The 25,699-nt window shown below is 38.2% G+C and overlaps 1 protein-coding gene across 1 annotated transcript in view; it reads left to right on the forward strand.

Annotated features, from left to right (window-relative positions):
* The window catches only part of Akap6 (A-kinase anchoring protein 6), a 578,346-nt gene extending 553,724 nt beyond the window's left edge, over nucleotides 1-24,622 (forward strand). The window contains exon 15 of the transcript XR_011706597.1: nucleotides 24,375-24,622. The gene's annotated coding sequence lies outside the window, so the exon portion shown is untranslated. The remainder of the gene's footprint in view (nucleotides 1-24,374) is intronic.
* Nucleotides 24,623-25,699: the final 1,077 nt, after the last annotated feature.

A 25,699-nucleotide genomic window follows, 5' to 3' on the forward strand; every position in this document is an offset into this window, starting at 1 on the left:
CCGTTCTTCCTCAGTCACCTTGCCTTGCTTTATTGATGTGTCATAATGGAAATCTTGAGAGCCAGAAATCTCAGAATTATTATGATATTTTAATCTTTTTAGGTTAAGTGTAAATGTGAAGGTGTAGGGCAAAAAGCATTAGTTTAGGCCTGGCTTTATGAAGTATCTCTTTCTTGCCCTTTTTCTCCTTGTTCAATTGCTTTAGAGAGTGTGTCTTTTCTGCAAATCATCAGTTTCTGGGTTTTTTGTGAACTTGTTCTCTACTTCATATACCTTTATAAGTGACTTGACTTATGAAATTCTAAGTATACCCACCTCCTTCAACCCCTATCGTGCCCTCCCCATCATAAGGGCCTCAAGATTAGGTTCCTGGTTCCTACTATGTATTTTAAAAAAATATTTGCAAAGAAATAAGCCAAAGTGCCCTCTGGTTATTGGTCTCTGTTCTCACAAGACTCATGTATTGAAACACTGCTTTGTTCAGTGTGAGACTGCACATGTCAGAGAGTTCTCTGCCAGAGCATCCCAGCTTTCCAAGTGGCATAGGATTGCTCATTATCTTACTCAAAAGCTACCAACTTGCTATTATTCTATTTCTCAAGCATGAGCTCCTAATCCAAAACCATAGAGTTTATCTTTTTACAAAATGCATCCCTAGAATTGGCCTACCAAAGTGTTTGGTGGGGATGAACTCTCAGTAATGAATCAGTGGCTTACCTAGGGTAATGATTTTTTCCTTCTGAGACAGAAATAATTGCTGACTACTTGATTCTAATGCATCTCAAAGGCAATAAAAAATTAAGATGAATTACTTAATTTACATAGCTGTACAAGTAAATAGAAAAATAGCACTCTAACATTGTGATTTTTTTTTCTTTAGCCACAAGATCACCCCCAAATTGCTGGGTTTAACTGCACTGAACTTGTTTAAGACTACCAAATTTTTAAAAAGTTTTCACCCCATGTGTTCTTTAAGAAAAGATCATGTTGACTTAATTTTTATTTGCTACATTAATAAATTCTTATTATAAAAGTCATGCAATGTGCTAATATGCAAAACAAAAAGCAAATGCTGCTTCTTAACTAATATATGCTTCATCAGGAACCCCCTAAGAGTTCAATCTGTGTTCTTCCAGGTATCATATAGAAAAGTAGGCACATAGATATGAGATTCAAGTATACTTAATTACTATATAATGAAAGTATATTTCTATCCAAATAATTGTACTATTTCTCAGCTTTATAGTTTCCACCCTTTTCCTGAAGGCTATAGACTGGCAATAACACCAGAAGGACTGTTTGGGAACAGGTGGCTGACATCTTAGCTTCACAATTGGCCCATACTGGATGGATTGAACATCCGACACATTACATTTTAAGGCCTCAAGGAGATATTTTATGATCAGATTTAACAGACCACATACTCTTTCCTTTAGGGAGGTCATAAAATTCCTAGATTATGGGAGCAGATCTTGTGCTCAAAGTATTCAATTCTCTATTTTAAGCTTGATTTTTCTTTTATTAAGATCAATGGTACTTTGGTTAAATTCCCTCCTGTAGCTGAAGACTCCTTTACTATATGTTTGTTTTTGTAATCGCGTAGTGGTTTTTAAGAAGCTGGACTTCCCATATAAAAGAGTATAATTAGGAAGATTTCTTGATTGCTGAAAATACATAGCTAAGTTAATGAAATTGTTAATATAAACTGGTGAAGCCAAGATGTTTGCGGTAGCTCAATAATAATCACAAAGCCAACGGGAAGTTTCCTCAGAGTAGAAAAGTATCTCTTCTCACTGATAATAAATGGAAAAGAGAAGAATCAGCTCAGGGTCCTTTTTATTGACTAAGTGGGAAAAGGTGGTAGGTGACCTCCCTCATATATTAATATGACTTAAATTCACATCCAGTTAAATTTAGGTCTTTTGCTTCCAACTGAGAGACAAGTTATGAATAAAAGGGTGTTTTGAGTTTCCTTTTCTACAGGTGAACACTTCAGGTTAGATGTTCTGTTTCACAAAGTAGGATTTCAAAATCTTTGTTTTTTTGAGTATACAATTATCAGTCTGACCACTTGGTCAGCTCCTCTTTGCTATTAGGAATCTTCAGTTCTAAACAGCCACACCACAGCTTTTTTTGTTGTCTCTATTCCATTTGATTTCTATTGACTAATCTTAAGGCACAGAATCAGTTCCTTGCCTTCCCATTGTTGATGACTACTAGAACTGGTCAAGTTTCTCACTTTCCCATAAATAGGGACATAACAGGAATCTGGTCTAGTTTCACTTTCTCTTTTCTCCTCTCTTCAAAATCAGAGTCAATAGTCAGCAGTTTGCACTAACATAAATCTTGTTATTGTTTATACCAACTCACCCTTTCTAATACTATTAGAACCACAGTGGACATAGACCCCCGAGATTTGCTCATCTTAAAGCTCTAAAACTGCACCACTTTTATGACAACAATAAAGCCTTGAGCTGTCACTTTACCCCTACACTGTTACTCACCATGATTACTGGCATTTCTCTCTTGTTCACTCCCTCCTGATCCCATCCCCCATTTGATTGTTAGAGGAAACAAAATTGGAACAAATAAAGTACAGGACTAATGATTAGCATTTCTTCATTGAACTATATGAAACTCTGCAGCTGTCTGTATTGAATCTGCATTCTACTTGAGATGGGCCCATATATGTGTCCCTTTCTGAGAGTTCATCCCATTATTCTGGTGGGTTTTAGTGCAGCTCTGAAAATGAAAGGGATAAAAAAAAGCAAAGCCTTCTCCCTGATGAGGAGCTGGCTGTGCCTGCCTGGAGCCTGCACAGGCTCCATGACAATTTGACCCAGCAGACATAGGTTCAAGGCGGACCTCTGTTGCTTCCAGGTCATGAGGCTCAGGTGAGTCATTAGCTTCTCCTCCAGTTTCCTCATGGGGGAAAAAAAAAAGAAAGAAAGAAAAAAATCACAACTACCTCAAAGACCTCCTGTGGACATCAGATGAAATAATGCATGTGGAAATATATGGTGGGCTTCTGAGTATGCTATAAATAGTCGAACTTAATAAGCTTGTTGATTAAAGGGGGTGGGGAATAAAAGCTTTGGATATTCAAAAGAATTTGTTCTCCCCTCCTCAGGCATTTAAAAGTCACAACCAAATGGCCTAGTGGTCTTCAAATTTAAAGTCTGATTTTTTCAGTGTATCTCTGCGAAACTGGGGCTACTTTTAAATTTTTAATTCTTAGTTTTTGTAGTATTATAGAACAAGAAGGTATCATTATCCTCATTTTACAAATGAGGAAAATGGTATTAAAAAATGTACCAGTTGCCCCAGGCCCCATATCAAAAGCCTTCTGAGTTTGACAGTGTAGGTATTTGTCTTGCCACCTCCAGAGGAAGGAGAGGATTTATGTAGGAAGTTCATCCTGAGAAAGGTCACATGTTCTCTAATGTATGCTCCTTCTGCATTAACACTTTGCTCTGTCCCCGAACTATATTAATGGTATCTTAAATTTTGTTCTGTTGTTTCCCTACTAAAATAAATCTATTTTAAAAATTTTCCATGTGAAAATGCATTGAGGAGCAGGATCTACAGAAGAAAATAGGACAAAGAAACTTCCTGAGTGCCAGAGTCACCCATTTGTCATCAGATTGAAATGCCCTGTTTCCATTTGCTTTTTCTTCTCTAATTTTTAAGTACAAAACATGCAGAACAGTTTTTAAGAAGAGGTTTATTTGAACACCATGGGGTATGAAAGGAGTATTAGAACTTTCCCTTTCCGTGGAGCCATAAAAGGATTAAGAGTTAAATCTACTGGTTTCCCTACCCAAAAGGATTTTTTTTTAAATGTTCATATTTAAAATTTCACTTGAAACAAAGATTGGCTCATTTATTTTTTGACAAGTAATTTTATATATGAACAACAACCAAAAAAAAATCTGTAGGATGAATGAGATGAATACAGATTTGTATAGGACATGTGTCTGGGTACATCTCATCATTTTTGTTCTCTGAAACTTTTGTGGAAGTTACTTAACCTAACTTCAGTTTCTCAACCCAAATGGCAAATAGTCAATCTCACAAAAATCATCCCAGAAGCTCCCGATTTATGAGTGGGTTATTTCCAAGAGTTAATATATTAATCAAATGTCTGAAATTTGGAATTTACTTTTTCTTGGACAATATTGTTAGAAATGCAACTCAGTACCCCAATTAGTCTGCAAAATCTTCATTCATAGTAAATCAAGAACTGTAATACGATTGCAATAGCAACAAACTTCTCACACTTCTCTCTGCCTTGATGGATCAGTATGAGAGGGAACAGATTCAAAGTCAATGACTCCTTCAAAGAGCAGGTGGATAGATAGTATCAAGGGTCAGTGTCTCTGTTATTACGTTTGCAAGCTAAAGTATTCCTTTAAATGAGTTGCTCCCCATATATTACTGGGAACAAAGAGATGATGCCCATAGGAACTAGGGGCTTGGGGTTTGCTTCCTCTGATAACTTGTTCTGCATATAAATTGTTCTTAAGTCTAGTATTTATTACTTGGGGACTCACCACTGAGATGCCTAAGCCTTCTGCTCACAGGCATGGGTATGCACGTGAATGTGTTGGAAAACTGATCTGCACAAAAGCAGTTATTATTTTTCAAACAGAAATAATGTCTCAGGACTTTAAGTGGCCATTTAAAAAACACAATCTAAAAAAAATTCAAATAGGAAAATAAACTTTAATCTTTTATTTTGGGTAGAAAAAATATATCATTTCATATCTTCTAGAAACTTCTTTGTGTTTAAGAAAAGTATATTCACAATTTAACTTAGATGCTATGAAGATTTACTTTCAGCAGATGGTTTCTAAAAGAGGATGAATTAAAATTTACTGGTCTGCAAATGAATATGTAAAGTTAAACATTGGTTTTTTACAACCTTTTAGTAAAAAAGTAAAATTTTAGGGATTAGCCTAAATATTGGAGTAGAAATAAAGCCTCACTTATACTCAACCCCTGTACCCTCTCTTTACCAAGGATCATAGGTATAAATCCTAAACTAAAAAGGAAATTGATTCCTTTGGCAATAATAGCAGAATAAGTGAGTACTGTTATTGGGTAATTATCCTGTGCTAGATTTGGAATATATGCATTATAGCTATATTATCTTCCCCTTTAGCTTGCCAGCATGCACAAGCTGGGTCCTTCTCAGCCTCTGGGATGACTTCCTAGGGGATGGGGGAGGTGAGGCACATGGCCACATGAAGTAACCTTATCCCCACATTCGGATCTTTGTGTTTCAGAGTATTAACCAGATTACAGGTCATAATCTGTAAAAGCTCCCCTGCTAGTGCCCTGCTTGACTTCTTTCCAGATGAAATCTCTTCAAACAAATCCTGGATCACAATGATACTCTGTTTTGTGTCTGGAGCCAAAGAGAAAAAAAAATATGCATATAGAAAGACAAGTATCCGCCAAGGGTAAAGAGCTAGATTGATGAGGTTCTGCGTTTATCACCTCTGGAAAAAAAATTGTTCCTGTAAAAGAAGCCAATTGCAACATTTAGGATGAAGTAATTCATCTAGTGATTCTTCTTCCATTTGAACTTTTCATTTCCTTGTGCTTTTTTTATGGATGCCCAGTTTGAATGTGTCTAGATAAGGACATGACTTATTTATTGGCACTAAGAGCTTTTTATAAATTTAATATAATTTATGGATTTTTAATAATCCCTCTAATTGTTTCTTCACATGAGTTACCACTTTTTTTAAAAGCCAAATTTCATTTGGTTTATGACAGCAAACGAGTGAAAGAGAAAATTAGGGTTTAAATAAAACCTTATCCCACTTGGCAGCACAAAAGCATCCTCTTGCTCATAAAACACTGCTGATGGGGGCATCCTCTTATTTTTAAGGGGTTCACAAAATGGACCGAATTCTACCATTCTCATTTGTTCTCTCAGCATGTGAACAGGATATTTATGGGAAAGCACTCTCAAAAAATAAAGAAAGAAAAGAAAAGAAAAAACCCTTCCATTCTCACTGGAAGGTAAAGCAGCTGTAATCAAGCTTGCTTGTTAAATGCTCTCAATTCTTCAGAAGCATTTTTTTCTATCTTTTACAAAGCATTTTTCCCCCCAGAGAATAATTTTCTAACTCAATGCATGTTTACTAGCATCCTGCACTTTGTTACCTGGGAGTGACTTGGAACTTTGTTTCTAGGGTAAATAACCTGTTGATATCTTTAGAATAATTCAAGGGCACTAACCTATCACACAAGGTCATTGGCCTCTAGATAAATATCCATTAGACTAGAGAGTATCCTCTTCCTCCCAAGAACTGCCCACCCTGGGGGGTCACTCTGTGTCATTTTCTTCTGTTCCAGCCTAGTTCTCTGTGTTTCAGTCTCCAAATGTCTCATTCTTTTCTGGTCACCTTCAGGTAGAACTTGGACCCTGTTCTAGCTCTGTGCACTTTGTTCAGGCAACAGCAGACAGGATAGAGTGAGGAGGGTCACAGCCCAAACCAGAGTTTCCCGTTTGGATGACAGGGTACTTACTCCCTTTGCTGAGACCTGCCTGCATCCTCAGGCCCCACACTGTCCCTAGACCTCAACTCATTCCCCTCTCAAACTGTTTTGTGTGTGTGTGTGTGTGTGTGTGTGTGTGTGTGTGTGTGTGTGTCTTAGTTTTCCTGCTCTGGTAAAATCTGTTTCCACTCCATCTAAACTTCTCTGTTCAATAATAGTTTTACTGAGGTATGATTCACTTACAAAAAAAATTCAGCCACTTGAGATATACAATTTGATAAGCTTTGATGATTATATATACTCATATAACCTTCCCCACAATCAAGATATAGAATGATTCCATCATCCTGAAAAGCTTCCTGTGCCTCTGTGTAGCAGAAGCCTTCTCCTGCTTCACAGCTCCAAGCAACTGCTGATCTACTGTCCCTTGTGGGTTTGCTGTTTTAGAATTTCATGCAGAAGTCACATGGTATGTACCCTACTGTGTTTTAATTATTTCACTTAGCCTAATGTTTTATAGATTCATCAGTCTGGTTAAGTGTATTACTATTTATTTCCTTTTTTTTTTTTTTAACTGAGTTTACACCACAATGTATTCATCTACTGAACAGTTGACAGATTCATGGTTTTGCTCCACAAACTCCATCTCCTCTGAAACTGACTGGGAAGTGAATTCCTTGAATTGCAAGGTGTCCTGTCCAAAGATTTATCTAATTAAATACATCTGTGGTTAAATGGATTTAAAAAGGTCCAAAGAAGTAAAGGAGTCCATAGGGTCCTCGCAAATGAAGAATTTTCCTTGTACTCGTGCTCTTTGGGAAATGAGGAATTATTCAAGTGTGGGAAATTAATACCATATTGGAGAGGTGTAAAGTTCATTCAACAGCTGAAAGAACAAAGGCACAATAGCCACACGTCTCCAGCGTGGTCTGCCTTGACTCTGCACCTTTTCAAGGTAAACTTACTTTATCCCTTCTTCTTTACCTGCAAATGTTGCCCAGCCTCGTCCCTGGTAGAGGCTCTGTCTTCCAATGCCACTTAGACTACAGGTAAGAGGTGATAGGAACTCCACAGTCATTTAAACACCACAGTTCCCATTACAGGTCCTTCACATATGCCCTGAAGTGTTTACTCTGTTTTCTAGCTACATCAATGCTGACATTTTAAAATCTGATGATCAATTATTTGAAAAGAATTGCTGTTTGACTGAACCTAAGGGTCAATTTGATTTAAAAAACAGCTTGATCTGAGTTGATATAATCTAAAGTCATGACTTCAGGAGTGTTTTTCAAAATTTCCTGTGCATAAAATCACCAGAGGTAGCTTGTCAAACATGAGAGCCTCACCTTTATAGATTCTGATGAAGTTTGGAGGGTACTACAGAAAAATCTACATTTCTCAAGCATGCCGGGTGATTCTGAAAAGATCACTATGCAACTCTCACTTTGAGAAGCACTGGTATGCAAAAGATTGCTCTAATGAGCTGGTCAAATTTGTTATTTGGCAAACTACATACATTAGTAAGGACTCTTTTAGCTGCATGATAGGAACCTAAATCAAACTTGTTTCAAGAAAAGCTAAAATATATAACAAACTCTTAGAATTGAAAAGTACAGAGGTAGAACTGGCTTCAAAGTAGGACCGTCGGCTAGCTTTCAAGGGATGTTGCCAGGGCCCGATTTCTCTCTCCATCTTTTAGGAGTGTTTTCCAGCAAGTCATTTCCTTTAGGAATTCTAATAGTTGGCAAGATGGCAACCAATAGTTATCTGTTTATATGCTCTCTTATAAAAATTCCATTACTGAGTACTGCTATGGTCAAGTAGCTTTTGGAGAAACCAAACTGTTTCTATGGATTAGAGTCTATTGGAGGTTAGGGATTGCATTTTGTTGAATTGTGCTTTTAAATCCATAAGCAGACACCACTAGCTATGATGATTGGATGATGAATTAGATTTAAGAAAAAATATCTTCTAAAACTTCATCAACGAGATGTGAAAGGTAAAATAAAAGAAATTTAAAAACAAATAGCAGAAATAATTGAAGAAACCTGGATACAGAAGATGAATTCTAAAAGCTGTGTGTACTAATTAAGATAACTGTGAGAGTAAGATGACTCCGATGTGCATAAATGTGGACAGGTAAGAGAAGAGGGTGATGAAATTGAGTAATCAAAACTCTGCACGAGAAATATCAGGCCTAGTATTGCTGTGGGCAACAGACCTACAGTGACCAGCAATAGTTTTATCAGTAATATTACATATGGAATAATTGCTGAAGAGGCCACATGTGAAGAGAATTTAAGATTAGGCTGAGTAAGAGCAACAATAGTGTAGATGACTGACAGGAAGTGGGGTGGTAATGACTTGAACATTCTCTTTTGATCTCTGTTTTCAATGATTCCCAATTGAATGTGTCTCCTATATAAATTCTTTCTCAGCAATAATAGTTCAAGGTTCAGTCGAATGTGAAACATCTATCTAGTACTGTCAGAATTGTGTGCTTTTTAAAAATACACAGATATTTATTTAAATTATTTAATCACATGTAAATGTATATTTCAATTTTTCCTCTGAAGGACATAACTCCATGTTGTTATGGTGCATATATATGGTTTCTTGACATTTTAGATGAGTTGACCATGTGTCCTACTCAAAGAAAAGGAAGTTCAATGAAACTATAGTAAATTAGACACCAAGGAAAAAGACAAAAGACATGAATGTGAATTGAAGTGACGTTAAGGGCTGGATACAGGGTGACATCAGCATGTTGGCAAGAAAAGGAAATACACAGCAAGGCTAGACTGTCTGATGTTCTGCCCAGGGCAAAACAAATGAAGATAAAGGCAAACGCAAAGCTCCAGCAATAAATCCAACTGTCTAAAACGTGCCGCTCATGCTTATTAGTATTTATTTTCTGGAACAGGGGAGCTGGCTTAATGTACATGATTCATATTTAACCTTCCTCATTTTCCTCCTATGCTTTCATCTCCATCAGCCCTGCTCTTGCTATGACCTGCCACCAATCCAGGAGGATTCTTTTGAAATTTGTGTTTTGTCAGAAACTCCTCTTTTTCAAGGATTCTTCTTCTTCAACTAAATTGAAACCTGGCTTTCACTTGATCATGAAATCTTCCTTATTACTCAGGGGCTCCCACTCACAGATAAGAGTCTGAGGTTCCTCCCAGAGAGCAGGTCTACAACAAGCACCTGCATTCAGGTAGTGTGTTTTAAGAAGCAATCACAGGGAATAGGGTAGGAAATTGGGAGAAGTAAAGCCAGGAAGAAGGGAAAGCCAGTACCAAGCTCTGCTACCACTCTCATTACTGCTGTGCACAACTGAAGAGCAACACATCTGGAGTGCTCCAAAGAGCCTCATAGAAAGCACCTCAGAATTATTTACCCAAGGGAGGGAAGAAGGGTACATTGGTTCCCCAGTGCTGGTCAGTCTAGTGCTATCCCAATCAGGGTTAACTCCCTCCAGATTTAGATTGCATGTCGGGAGTGCCACATTGCTTGGTCAGGAAAGCCTGGGGCAGAAGATAAGAGCTGTGTGGTCAAGCTGGGATGGTATCAGATTCCATTTGTGTGAAGCTCTTTGCTAAAGCAACTCCAGCAATAAGCAAGATGATTTGAAGAGAGGCACACAAAGTGTTGTATACTGGGGCAACTAATTTCTAGATCGCTGGTGCATCTGGTCTACTGTTGTCCTAACTTTTCCTAGTCAATAATCCTCTTCTGGAATCTATGACAACTCCTTAAACTGCTCTTACCCTCACCTCAGTTTCCAGCCACCAAGATGCTGTTCCAACCTTCTCATTGATGGTGGCGCTAAAGCCTCTATCTTCCTCAACGGCCTGTGCTGGGCCTCTATTTTCATGGCTTCAGTATACTTGGTTAGGACCCTGGCCTCACATCTCATCTCATCTCTCTCCTCGCTCCGTGTCAGTTGTCCCTAGAACAGCCACATCTGTGGTGACACAATCACCCAGCGCTTCCCACACTTGAAAATTCTGAATGCAGGAATTTAGTATTATTATTCTCTTGGTACACAACCTGTCCCCTTCTTCATCCCCTTGGCTCTTCTTGTTCCACAGTGTCTGCCAATGCTCCTCTTCTTCCTGGCCCTCATCCTGGCAAGTGGATTTGCTTCACTTCCTTAACTAGGCTGGATTTCTTGATAAGAACTACCATGTCAATCATGCATGAGCTATCACCCTAAAATCTTATGCCTCTTTCACCTGCTGCCTACTTGCTTTCTTTTTTTTTTTTTTAGTTATTGCTTGGTTATTATCAAAGATTGCTGAGAAAAATTCTCAAAACCATGATGCTGGACTCAGCTACAAATCCATGTTCTTTCATCTCTGCTTAAATAGTAACCTTATTTTATTTATAGATTTTTGAATCCCTAAATGAGTGCATTCTTTGCCTGCCTTTTTCACATTCCCTACCCTTCTCTGCCTAGTCTTATATATTCACTCTCAGTAGTAGATGTCCTTGCCTCCTACTTCACTGAAAAAAAAAATTACATTAAGAAACAAGCCCCCCTCGACTTCTCTTACATCCACTCTACCTATTTGTAGCTTTATCTAAGCTCTTTCATGGCTTCCATCTTTAAGAAAAATGAGCCCATCTCCTTGGAGGGCTAGTTCTGCTCTTTAAAGACATGATATCAAACAAAATGCAACAGGCTCTACTGTGAGCTCATTATTCAGCTATCTCCATCAGCACACCAGCATGCTCACAGCTCCTCATACTGGAAACAGCACTTCTTTGATTTGTCACCATCTTACTACACCAACCTATGGCTACCTAGAGAGCATTCATCGTTAGAAATAAATCGTATTTTCCTTTCTGTCTCCTCTTGGCAGAGTCTTTCTCCTACTCCACTTTAGTCAGAGCTCCAGCCTTCTTAGTGGCCTTCAGCATGCTGTCATGTTCATTGTTTCATTTTATCCTTTCACCAATAATTAAAGGAATGCTCAAGGATCCAGTCTTCAACACCATTCAGTATCTCCATGATCAGGCTTCTCACATGCCTGCTCACGCATGCTTCACATTCTGCCTGACATAGGAGGAGTATGTTTCTTAGCACATGCTGTAACTGTTACTCGGTGTATCTTTTCCCCTCCTTTGGATTATCCTTTGAATGACATTCTATTCATTCTCTACAAATTGCCACAGTTTGTGCTCCTCTGTCCCTTCTCCAAATGCCTACTGTATGTGTAGTCTGTGGTATATTTGACTAGGTACTACTTTTATTGTTCTTTAATTATCTCTTGTGTTAGTGACTTATCTTCAACAAGAGTGCATTCCTAAGGAGCAAGGACTTAATCTTACATACCCTCCCCCTCTTTTTTTTTTTTTTTTTGTCCAAACAGTGGTGGCCCTCATTCAGTACATACTACACATATCCTTTGACTTCATTTCAGTGAGTCAAAGTGTCTCATTTGAAAAAGGAATCTACATGTGTGCATCTGCATCTCAAATATAACCAGGACTCTGGAATTCACAAGTGGAATAAACTGGTATAACTAGGATCATCTTCTTTTTCTTCTCTGAATGTTGGTTGTGCATGACCTAGCTTCATAGGAATTTTGGACCATGGGAATCATCCCTAAATTTATGGTTCCAGCTATGCACAGTGCCAAAATGTTCGTCCAAACTACAAAGATGATGAAATATCATAAATATAGCCTGTGTCTATACATCGTAAACACTCAATATATGAAAAGACATTTTAAAGTCTTTAAAGAGCTGCTTGACAGCAATAATTTTGGAATTTAAATATTTGCTTGGAATTCATTTAAATCAGAACAAAAACATAAGAATTTAACTCACAGGTTTTATATTTATGACTGTATAAGAATCAGAGTAAACATTGAGCAAGCAACACTGCTCGTCTCTTTCTTTTAAAAAGAAATTTGAAAAACATTGGTCAGGCCTATACCCATATCATATACTTTCAAGGATGCTTCCTTCCATGATGGGCGGGAAGTTGAACACCTCTTAAAGCAACCCAACACATTTGGAGAAAGATTCCATATATTCAAAATGTCTTCATCATTTTACTTTATAGGAGTCACACTAAATCAAATGCCCAGGTGCAGGACATGTAGATAAATTAGTAATCAGACCAGGTAGAACCACCAGAGGGAATGGGGAGGAATGTGATGGCATGAGGGTGCAGATCTGGCCTTAGGAGAATGGAAGCTATTGTGCAAGAAAGGGGCCAGTGCAGTGGATCTTCCTGTTACTCCAGAGAAGCCAAAGATCCAGATATGTGCATGAAATCTTGGGGATTTTCAGTGTAAGCAATTAATTCAAATGTTCACTGGCACACAATGGAGGAGGGCAGTCAAATAAAAGACATCTATGGACCATATCTGTTTTGCAGCCCTTCAGTCTTTAACATAAGTTAAATTCTATCTCACAATTTTATCTTTGGGAAACAATGTATTAAACTTACATAGTAAAGAAAAGAGTCAAATATTAAAGGATAACTATAATTACTGGATAATCATACTTATTCAGTCTTTTTTTAAGACTCCCCGAATCTTATGAAGCCAAAATACATTTAGGTTCAACAACGAATTATACATATTGAGAAAGCCATGGTTTAGAGAGTCCCTTGATTGCTAAAGATCAATTTCTAGTGTGTTATTTTGTTTAGCTTTGGTTCAGTGTTAAATTTTTTTCTTGAAACTATATTTACTATCCTCTAACTTCCCAATTTATGTCATATGTAAATTTGATAAGCATAGCTTCTATGTCCTCTCTTAGATCATAGATTAAAACTATGTTGAATTTCCCAGCCAAAGTAATTGTTTCACAGTAGGCCACTCCTCCTCCATCCAGTTGGCAGCCTCCTCCAACCAGCTGGCCTCCACCAGTCAATGATCTTTAAATCTTTGGAAAAAAATTATTCAATCTACTCAAATTATCATGTAAATATCCAAGCTGTATTTCTCTTTTTTGATAAGAAGATATCAAGGCCGAGATTGTCAAATAGTCTATTAAAATAAAAATATATCATCTGAATTATTTCCTTATTTGCCAACTTAATGCCAATTAAGAAAGGAACTAAAGCCAGTACAGTTGTTTTTGCACAACTCAGAGGGATTCATATTGTTACATGAGAAGGCATAATTCCTTCTCATGTAACATGATGTAACTGGTACCCCCTGGAGTTGTGCATCACTGTAGTCTTGAATAAGGTTAATTTCACAATAAGTCCCTTGAAGTATCCATGCATCTCTGGTAGCTCCTGGTGGTTGTGTTCATAGGCCCAGCTTCAAAACAAAACACAAAAACCCTAACTAACAATTCCCTGGCATCAGATGTCAGAGATACTTTAGAAAGCTCTCCTTTGATAAATATTTTGGTAACATTTGAACTTATACAAGAAATCGTAATTTAGTTATATAATCAATTTTTAATCTTAGTAAATGCTATGTAGCCCCAGAGAAAATCTAAATATTGCTGGCATTCCATTTATATTATTCACTTACACTGAATAAACATCCCTATTGTAGTCAAGATTACCATTTAGAGCAGACCTTGGTGAATACTTCTGTAAAGGGCCAGATTGTAAATATTTTAGTCTTTGCAGTCCTCATATGGTCTTTGTCACATATTCATTTTTTTCTAGCAGTTTCAAATGTTTTAATAGATAATTATTTTATAAACAGTAAGGATTATCTCGTGTGTATATGTGTGTGTGTGCGCACGCGCACGTGCGCGTGCGTGTGTATTCCTCTTTATTTTTGACTGCCCTAAGTGGTTCTTAGGTATCAGTCCATTCAATCCTCACATTAACTAAAGGAAATGTTTACTACTATTGTCTCAGTTTTTTAGACTAGGAACTGAATTATACTAAAGAGATTAAGTAATTTGCCCAAGTTTACATGATGATTTTTCTCTGACAAAGAATTTCTTGGAATTGTACCTTACATGCATAAGAAGGTGCAAATTAGTGTAAACTGGATACAGGGAATTATTTATTTCTATATAAGGTAATGTGGCCTCTGCCTCTGACATTACTTTTTTTCATGCCACAGAATGCAACTGTAGAGTGTGTTTTCACTATATTTTGGAATGATAAACTGATATGAAAATATTTTAAATAGCATGCCAAAAATGTCTTCACTGTGCACAAAATGGACAAGGTCCAAATGTTAGTTTAAATTTCATATTATCTACCAATCTTCCCAGAAGAATCTGAAAGCTGTTATTGTTTAAGTCATGTAGTTCTTCTGAATAATCTTTTCTTTGTAAACAGTTGGCAATCCCAACTCTGGATTCTTCCATTTCACATTCAAGGGAAGCTTGTTTCTAAGATCATTTTTTTACTCAGCACATCTGTCACCTTTTTTAACCTTTATTTTGCCATGACTTTCTAGTGCGGATGGTGATTTGACTTTCAACTTTCAACTACTATTCACTTTGTTCTTTAACACTGCAATCTTCTATTAACTAAGACTTTCATTTCTCTTCCACATTTCCTTTAAAACTGAAAATTAGTGGTTTGTTTTTGTAAAAGCTGTAATTTTTACATTAACCTTTTAAGTGGTATTTTCTATCACACAACGGCAGGGGTGTTACTTATTTTGGGAATCCTAATTCAGTGATACTGTTGTGAAATAAAGGCTTCAGACAAAAATAAAACAAAACAAACAAATACACAAAATGCTTCTGAAGCCCTTGGCAGTGAGCCGGGTGAAGAGAAGGGGAGAGGATGAGAGGAGATAGGGATAACCCTGCAATCTCCTCACTAACCAGGAGCTAGATCCCACTTATAGGCAGGTGATCAAAAGAGTTCTTTGAGATAAATATAAAGCCATGTCTAGTTACCTATAAATCCAGGTTGCTGAAAATGTGCCCCCACCACCACCCCAACCATTCCATTGGCCACTAAACACAAGGAAAATTAAGTAACAGAATATGTCCTTCAATACTCCTGTGATCCCCATTCATGAGGGAACCACTTGGCTAAGGAGAAGGGACCATATTAAAACTCTTTCAAGCAAATAATTCACACATCATGACTTTCTCCCGTTAGTTTTCCTTTCAGTGGGCTGTTATGCAAATACCTCTGTCACCATTGTCTGCTCTCTTTTGAACATGTTGTAATTAAATCATTTAAGTCCCGAAAGAAACTTGAAATGGTGTACTTGAGAAGGGGCCCCTTACCTAGAGATAGTTTATAGCCAGCGAGGTGGTACACCTGCAGTCCCAGCTCCTGGCCTGCTTCTAGTGACCGCCACCGGCTCCTGATTATGAAGGACATTGCAGTGTCGTACCTGCCTCCTCCTGTCTTGTCCCCTTCTCTGTACTCACCTCACTGTCCAAGACCTTCAGGAACATTTTGTGTATTTTGTTTTGTTTTTGTTTCAAGCCTTTATTTCACAATAGCATCACTGAAGTAGGATTCCCAAAATAAGTTACACCCATTATCAGCCCCCTACCACTGTGTGACAGAAAACACTACTTAAGGGAAGAAAAAGGCCAGGCTCAGTGGCGCACACCTGTAAGCCCAGTGGTTCAGGAGGCTGAAGCAGAAGAATTTTTTTGTGAGTTCAAAAGCCAACCTCAGCAATGGTCAGGTGCTAAGAAACTCAGTAAGACCCTGTCTCTAAATAAAATACAAAAAAGGGCTGGGGATGTGGCTCAGTGGTTGAGTGCCCCAGAGTTCAATTGCTGGTATGCCCCCCAAGCCTGCCCCCCAAAAAAGTTAATATAAACTCTATTCAAGGAGGTTCAGGCAGCAGAATTTCTTGAGTCCAGGGGTTCAAGGCCAACCTGGGGCAACATAGCAAGATACTGTCTCAAGAAAAAAGGAGATGGTTTGTAAATACAAAGTCGTATGGGAAGTTAATCATGGGATTTTAGATCTAGAATTGTTTTTATTTTCAACTAGACAAAGAAAATGGACTAGAGAATTAGAAGATTTGGGGACTATTATATTCAATTCATTTAACAAATGTTAAGTATTCTTTCAAGCTTAACAAATAATAGTTTCTAATCTTAGTCCTTTAATTTTATACAAACTAAAGTTGAAATAATGTTAAATATCACAGAAAAACTAAAAACTTGAGTCTTTTCTTAAACATCATCACAAATATTCATTATGTGAAATAATTTGGCAACTTTCCCCCTAGTTTTCATATCTTTAAATCTGTGACAATAGTACATTTTAAAACAATATAATTTTAAGTATTGGTTTTCCTGCCTCAATGTTTTAATTGATAAAACTGCCTGCTATTTTTAGCATGGTAGCCTTCTATCCATAGGACACACTCCTATCATGTGATAATAATTAGGAAGTACCATTTACAAGAGAATCAACATTACTTTTCTATATTATAATAGATTATTATGGAAATAAAACAATATATAAGAGAATCAGAGCCTGGGTATATTTATATAAAACTTTCAAATCAACTCTTTTTTAAAAAATGATTTACTTGCCAACTCATTCAAGAACCTAGTTGATTATTAGTATTAGTATTAGTATTATTTTATGTTCAGGGACAAATATTTCATTGTCCCTTAGCTGATATTTAGCAAGAAAGTTCCATGTGCAAGGCCCTGAGTATCCAGTAGTAAACATTGCCAGTCACAGCCAGCAAGGAAAAACCCAGATGTTCCACCTTACAACAAACCATCTATATTATAGAGAGGACTGACTAATCAGAAAGGTATGCTGCTATGGAGAATAGATGGATGCTTAGAATGTATAGGCAAATGTGTAAGTATATCCAGAAATAAATCTTACTCAGAGACAATGCTAAACATGTGTTAGACATTATGAAATTTTTTAAATAACTTTTTTTTTGGTACCAGAGGTTGAATCCAGGGATGCTTAACCACTGAACCACACTCAGCCTATTTTTATGTTTTATTATTTTTAATTTTTAAATTTTTTTAGTTGTCAATGGACCTGTATTTTATTTATTTATATGCAATGCTGAGAACTGAACCCAGTGCCTCACACATACTAGATATGTGTTCCATCACTGAGCTACAACCCCAGTCTTTATATCTTTATATTTTATTTTGAGACAGGGCCTTGCTGAGTTGCTTAGGGCTGTCCTAAGTTGCTGAGGCTGGCCTTGAACTTGTGATCCTCCTGCCTCAGCCTGCCAAGCTGCTGGATTACAGGCATGCACCACTATGCCCATCTCATTCTCATTTTATGATGAATATACCTTAATTAATTAATTTATTTATCATGGATGGGTTTTGGGGGAATTTCCTCTTGGCAGGATGTCGTATGAAGAGTGTTACTATGAATAATCTCACGCATGACTCTCAGTTAATAGATGTATGTCTTTCTTTTGTGTATGGAGAATTATAGAGGAAAGACTGGACTATTGGAATGTATACACGTGTTTGGATTTATTGGACGATACCAGTTTTCCAACATGGTTGTACCCATTTATAGTCCTGCCAGTAGGTATTGAGAGTTGTCCCACACAACAGCTAATACCTGGAGATATGGATTCTCTTATGGGTATTACAACCAACCAGCTGTGGGGATGAGTTAAGTCACTTGCTTTCTCTGAACTACTATTCTATAACAGTGAAATGAGAGATACATGAACTCAAAAATGTTTTCTCATTCATCTGTAGCCCCCCAGGAGACCATTAAGATGAAAATGCAACTCTCTGTGGTTTATCGCTAACATAGACTTGAGTCATCTTCTGTCTGCTAAAGGTGTTCTATAGCCAGGTTCAGCAGATGGACACTCCTGACCAGCTCTGGATCCATATTATGGACAGTTATTCCCAGATAACCACAGGCACCTGAACCTGACATGTTCCAAACCCAACATTTCCTTCCTGTCCCCTTTCCAGCTCTCATCAACAAGCTAGTCCTCATCTTTTTCCCCAGTCAACACCACCAACCTCCACACTTTGATCCAAGTGGCATTCCTGTCTCCTTCACTCCACTGCTGTTCCTACTATTCAGGTACACATAGCCATTCCTTCTCCTGGAACAGTTTTCTAAAGAGGTTCATAGCTCTAGTCTCTTTTCTCACCAATCTATCCACATCTGGTAGACTTTATCTTTCTATGTCGTGAGATGATTGTACCACAATCTTGCTAAAATGAAAAGACCTTTGATGGCTCTCTGTGTAGAATTAGCTAAACCCAAACTTCATGACTTTGAATTCAAGGTCTTAAAATTCTGACCTGCCTACCCTGCCAACATGAGTATAAGTTCCGGTGGCTCTTTATGCTTTGCTTCTTCACCTCCATGCTCCACCACAAACCCTGTTTGCTCTCTGACAAAACTCCATTCTCTGCAGGAGATGCACCTGCTCCCACACACCTACTGGGAAATGCTGGCCTTGAATGCCCTATTCTTCTACAACTGTTACAATCCTACTGACCTCCTTCACAAAGGCTTCTTTTGGCTTCCCTTTGATTTGCCCAAGTAATATCATCTTTTCATCTCTGTTTTCACATTAATCATCACAAAGTTCTACTGCACTATTTCTCCCATAGTCATTTGTTTATGTGTCTGTCTGTCTTTCCTACTTCTTCACACTCCTCTGGGCTGGAATAGGGTCACTTCATCTCCATTTCCTCTGTGCTAAACATAAATGCTCAGTGAATATTTCTCAAATGTGTAGAAGAATTCATTGACTCTGAGGAGGCAAAAACAGGTTTTCCTTAGTAATGAAATACCAAAATACTACTCTCCTGCCTTATTCATATGCTCAAATTTTGTTTCTTTGTTTTTCTTGCCATTAATCTTTTAACTAGATGTTTGCAGTGACTGTTCTTTTTTATACATGCTAAAAACCATTTTTTTGTAATTGTGATGTCAAGAATATGAAGATTTGCCTGTGACACCCTGACAATGAACAACAAGTTTTGAACTGAAGATTATAAACAATTTATCTTAAAAAGTAGAAGCCCACGCTGGGCACAATCTTGCACACCTGTAATCCCAGTGACTTGGGAGGCTAAGGCAGGAGGATCATAAGTTCAAAGTCAGTCTTGGCAACTTAGTGAGGTCCTAAGCAACTGAGTGAGACCCTATCTATAAATAAAATATATATTTAAAAAGGGCTGAGAATGAAGCTCAGTGGTTAAGCACCCCTGGGTTCAATTTCTAGTACCAAAAAAAAAAAAATGTAAAAGTCCAGAATTGCCAAATGTTATGTGGACAAAGTAATGAATTCTCTTCATTGCTTCTTTTCAAATTTGGTCTGTTAATCTCTGTTTCTATTTTTCAATGTGTAAAACTGAGCTACCAAACTAATTATGGAATGATAAGAATGTGATTGATCATAATGTTGCTTTTAGAAATATCTGGAAAATACCCAAAAACATGGTATGGGAAAAAAATCCAATTTTAAAATTAGGACTAATTTTAAGAATATAATGATTATGTAAAACAAATCAAAGCCCTCAAATAAATCTTCCCTTAAATATAAAGTCCCCAATGGTTCATAAGCCCTTTTCTTAAAAAATCCAAAAAATATAAAAAAAATTAATTACTCTTAAATGTAAAAATCTTCATCTCTTTCTTTAGGTATTCTATGTGGACACAGCCATCATTTAAGAATTTGGTTTTGTTTTAACTAACCTTTAAAATCTAAAAAGGCTAATTTTAAAAAAAAAGGTGCCATAAGAATACATCATAAAAACAAGTCTCAAGGCAAAAAGTCGCTTTGAAGTTCTTTGCAATGGTGAAGTAAATAACAATGCACTAGAAAAAGTTAATTTTAATTTTCTGAAACTATTTTCCTCTCACAACATTCCAGAATAAGTTATAAAGAATTAAAAGGTGCTGAACAAAAGGAAGGAACATTTTCAGGCTAGTCACAAAAAGAAAAATTAATAAGGATTAGACTTTTTCCACATTTTGTTCAAAAGTGCATATTTTGATTTTGTTCTTACTTAAGTAATGCTAAATTATAGTATGAAGCCCACGTTAGTAACTATTCTTCAATAGCCACATTATCCAGGATTACTGGCATTAAATACTAAATTAGCATTAGCTGACTGCTATTGTTTATAAATTAATTTTTTTTTTCAGTTTCTCCGAGTTCTGTGAATTTAAACAGCATGTAATCTTCATCTTGTTCTCGAGGGACACATAGTGTCACAGTGAAAACAACTGTGGCCTAAACCCTACAGACTTAACAAAATGTGCTCTATCAAGTGGCTTGTGACTTTAGAAGAGTCATCCTTCATGGACTCTTTTAGAGGGACAGGCTGGACTGAAGGTTGGGTGTACTCTTTTCAAATTCCAGTATTCAATGGTGCTTCTTTGGGGTGCTGTTGTAGAGGAGTGTGCCTTAAAATATATGACTGTTCTCGACTCAGCCTTTCCTCTACCAGTTTTGTATCAAGAGTTGACAGTAAACCAATCCTAAACAGCCTAAAGTCAAAATGACACTTTATTTGCTCACATAACTGAAAGTTGTAGACCTAGATTTTGAAGTCTGGTGGGCTCCAAGGGCTCCAAAGGTGTCATCAAAATCCAGTTTCTCAAGTTCTTTGCCTCAGCTCTACTTCCCTGTGACTTGGCTGCAGTCTCAGGCAGGCTCTGTCCACGTGGTGTTCTCTGGTAACTCCAGGCTTACCTCATCCTCACAAGCAATACCAGCAGGTAAAAGAGCACACAGTATTTCCAACCCAAGCCTTGAGTGGCCAGGTCTGAGTTACACCCTCTTTAGGAGCTGAATGGGATGAGTGAACACAGGGAGGCGTTTCCATGTGAACTCAGAGGGGCTGCTCCCTGAAAGAAAACAGAATTTCTAATACAAGGCAAATGGATGGCTCTGGCACCTTTGTATTTTGGGTCACTCCTTTGTGACATGAATGGTTTCCCCCCTATCTTCCAGCTTCTTGAAAATTGTGAACCATATTTACTCATCTCTGTATCTCCTAGCAAAGCTATTACTGTGTTGTGAAATGAGAAAAAAAAAATATATATGTCCACAGGAAAAATCTGTGAAGGTCAGCTATGGAAGTGCAATACTCATATTACAAGTGGCTATTAGCCAGGTTCCAGCTGTAGTGATTTCAGGATCATAGCACTTGAGTCAAGGCACCTGCTTTCCACATAGCTACCTCCCAGTGACTGACATGGTGGAATTCTAGAGCCTGGTCCATTTTGCCCAGTGCTGGACTTCTCTATGGGCAATCTTGGACTCGAAGATTCCCATTGAGTTGGTCAAGACTCTACTGGGTTTGCAGAGTAGTTGTGCTCTCCTAATTTGCCTTCTCCCACTTTCCATTCAGACTCTCAGATCCACATCCCAATCTGAAAGCCTTTCTTGTTCAATCCTGCTGCCTTGCCCTTTATCTTTCACAGGTGCTAGCTCTCCCCTCTAATTGTGCACATTCCTAATTCTCAGTATCTGCCTACCAGGACCCAATCTGACAAGAAGACCGGCTTTAAGGCTTGGGTCATTCAGCATTCATCTGGCAATGAAGACCCCATTGTGGGTGGTAAACAGAACAGATGTAGATTCTGGCACAAGGTGGTGACTCCATTGCTAAAACTTTCAAAGGAGGTGGCCTAATTTGATGCTGTATTGGAGGAGATCACCCTAGTTGCTACAGTTACTCAAGACTTTGAAAGTGCTGAGTCAGAGATGGGTGGTAAACAATGCACACAAGGACAGTGAATTTGGCTTGCTGTTATTAGCTTGATTTAGAATCCTGCAGAAGGATAATGAAAAGCTAAGGGGAGTTAGTAAACTGAAAACTAAGTGCTAAGCCCCGGGGGCCTCTTTGGCAGCTTAAAAAACAGTCTTTATCTTCTGCAGTAGGAAAGGAGAAAAAGCCAAAAACCATTCTCAGGACTTAGAATTACAGAGCTTTGGATGATGAATGGAATGCCCAGCGGACATGGGTCTGATGGTCAAAACACTCATTGGAAAAATCAAGAAAACTGTTCTGAGAGTCTGAGTGGGTATACCTAAAGATTTGGGCTCCTCTGGACTTTCACAGAATATGTAGGGAACCCACCCATCCCTGTTGAAAGCTAGAAATCTCTCCATGCAGAAGGATACTGCAGGGACTTCTTCCCCTCAGGATTTATTTAACTCTACCACTTCTGGCTTCCATGGTGATGGCATTAACCAACCTGTGCTGGGCCTGATGCTAAAGAAAGCTACAATGGTTGGTCAGAATATACTAGCAGAAGCTGGGAAAGTACCCCTAGGATTGGGATTTTAGAGTACTTGACAAAGAGGGCCAGAACATAGGACCAGATGACAGACTTAGAGACAATCTCTTGGAATATAGGACTTATTTGGCAAGGAATTCAGGTACATGATATGTACCTTTAATTTAGCAAATGTGTTACTTTCTATTCTAAGCAAGCAAGGGAGACAGAAAGAGTCCACATCTGTATGGTATGGGCAACAATTTATATTGACACTTTTGCCAGAGGGCTCTGTTGTCTCTGCCATAGTATAGTCCTAAGAGATTTGGACTACCTGTACGATTCCTGGCAAGTTTCTTTTGGTCTATCCCTAGGAATGCTGCTGCAATCCAAACACCAGGGGCAAGGACCAGACTGCATGTGCAAGCAGGTCTGCTGCTGCTTCAACCAAATGACCAGGCAGAACTATGATTTTTGTTCTGTGATGTCACTGGTGGAAAAGATATAATGGTGAGGCTGGGGTTGTGGCTCAGTGGTAGAGTGCTCACCTAGCACGTGCGAGGCCCTGGAGTTTATGGCAAACCCCTATTGAAGTATCTCAGTATAGATCCCTAGGGTTTTGAAATAAGACTAAGCCATCTGCTGCAGAGAATTGTATACTTTTGGAAAAGCTACCAAGACCAGTAGAAAGTATAAATGGGAACAAGTAAAGTGGAGAGTGGAAATACAGAATACCAGCTGAGCTGCAAGAAAAGCTGTCATTCTTCTTAGGTACAGGGAGGCACTCTCTGGAATCCTGGAGAAGTGGATTCCTTGGCACAGTGTGGCCTGAGTCCACCATGGAAGAACACTGTACAGGTTTCCTCTTCAGCTGTGAAGGATGCAGAAAGCTGACAGTCTCCAGTGGCAGTACCTTCCAAGTGTGTTACAACTTTTGAACTAAAGCCACACTCCTCCCTGATGGTCCTCAAGCAATGGATGAGCATGGTGGGACAACCAGGCTGGCCACTTCTACCCAATACAGAATTCTTAAGTGCACAATTAAACTGTGCCACAGTTTGCAACTCTCCCTGTCTGGTTCTGCTTCCTCCCTGCTTTCTTTCCATAAATCTCAGATCTACATCCTGTTTTAGAGGCTATCTTTACCAAAACTTGCTTCCTTTCTTTTTCTCTGTTGCAGGCTTCTCCCTCCTCCCTAAAACCTCTTGTATTATCTTCATCTTAGCATTCAATTTCAGTCATGATAACCAACTAAATAACTTGATGAAATGAAGGTTTGGGGCTGAAAGCTTACCTTGCCCACCTGCTTCAAAATTATTTGAACTCTCCTCCAGCTTAGCTCATGGCAATTGTTCACGAGGACCTCATTCAAGTACATCAGCAGCCCCAGAAACTTTCACTTAGTCTCATTTCTCAAAATTATAGGGCAAGCCGTAGCTTTGTGGTGAACAGGCTAGGTGAAAAAAAATCCACCTTCAGGAGCCCTTTTTAAAAAACTTATTTATTTTTTGGTTGTAGATGGACATAATGCCTTTATTTTATTTTTATTTATTTTTTGTCACACTGAGGTTTGAACCCAATGCTTCACACATGCTAGGGAAGCACTCTACCACTGAGCTACAGCCCCAACCCTTCAGGAACCCTTTCTAATTCTACCTTTTACCTTTGTAAAAAAAAAAAAAAAGTAAACTGTTGTTTTCTTTGTCCTCTTCATATCTTGCAACAGGTCTTCATCAGAAGAGCTTCCGATTTGATGGTGAGCCTGGCGTTCATACCACAAAAGGGCCATCGTACATGTGAGAAATATGGCTACTTTTAAGGCTAAGCGTATTTTTGCATCCTTAGGTGATGGATTTCCTGTGATATTCTGAAGTGGAAAACTCCAGTTACTGTTCTGAAGTGTTTGTGAGTCTCTTCCTCTGTCCCAACAGTATCTCTGTAAGAACTTTGAAGCATTTTCTTTCACTGGCATTTAATGAACACTGATTTTAAAGGGGATCTGGTTTCCTTTTTTCTTGTCTTCTTATTTTTCCCCCCTGGTTTTAGTCTTTTCCGTTGCTTTTATTAAGCTATCGTTGAGTTCAGAAGGCTAAGAGAATTTTTCTTTTAAAAAGGAAAGCTTGCCTACCAGCCAGTTTTATATTTTTCCCCAAGCACTCAACAGTCTAATCTTTTTCCCATTTAAAATGAGAATGAGTTTAGCAAGAAATTGACTTGATGTTAGGACAGGAGCTTCGGGAAGCTCTAATCTCAGTGACAGCCTTAACAAACCAATCCTGCTCCCTGGCCTTCTACATATGGAACAGGACCCGTTCTTTCAGACCCTCCAGGTAGGAAACTGAGCCTCTAAAGCGTGATTGTGACGCATTCTATTCACCCTGTCTTTGGGTTGCTCTTTTGTACGTGGCTCTTTGCAATACATTCCCCACCCTGTTAGAAGCAGAAGAATTTGGAAAGAAAACTGGATATTGGTTGTCTTTGAAATGTTTGCTTTAGTTTTACTAGGAGTGTAGCTCCCAAATTGGTGACACTTAGAAGTTCCCCGAAATGTTGAATCTTTAAAGGAGTACTCTGTTTTCTGTTTATATGGGAAGAAACCAATGACATAAATTTCGTTGGCTAGGGAAGATCTTGCCTTAGAGAAAGTAGTATTATAATGCTCTGTAGCACTGTTTATTGGTTATCAGTACTTATCCATACCTACAGCTCTCGAACTTTTTACTATATCATAATCACCTGGAGAGTATTTCAAAACACAGATCAATTGGACCCATCCTCGTTTTCTACTCAATAGGTGGCTGCAGAGAATTTCCATTTTTAATAACCCCATTGAAAATGGTGGTGCTGGTCTGAGGACCCTACTGTTTTTACCATTGCTATCATTACACAATAGGGGGGAAAAAAAAAACCGCCGGCACAGTGGCGCTCATCTGTAATCCCAGTCATTTGGAATACTGAGGCAGGAAGATAGAGAGTTCAAACCCAGCCTCCTCAACTTAGCAAAACTCTAAGCATCTTAGAGAGACCTTATCTCAAAATAAAAAGGGTTGG

Source organism: Marmota flaviventris, chromosome 2 (assembly GCF_047511675.1).
Source record: "Marmota flaviventris isolate mMarFla1 chromosome 2, mMarFla1.hap1, whole genome shotgun sequence".
Taxonomy (NCBI): Eukaryota; Metazoa; Chordata; class Mammalia; order Rodentia; family Sciuridae; genus Marmota; species Marmota flaviventris.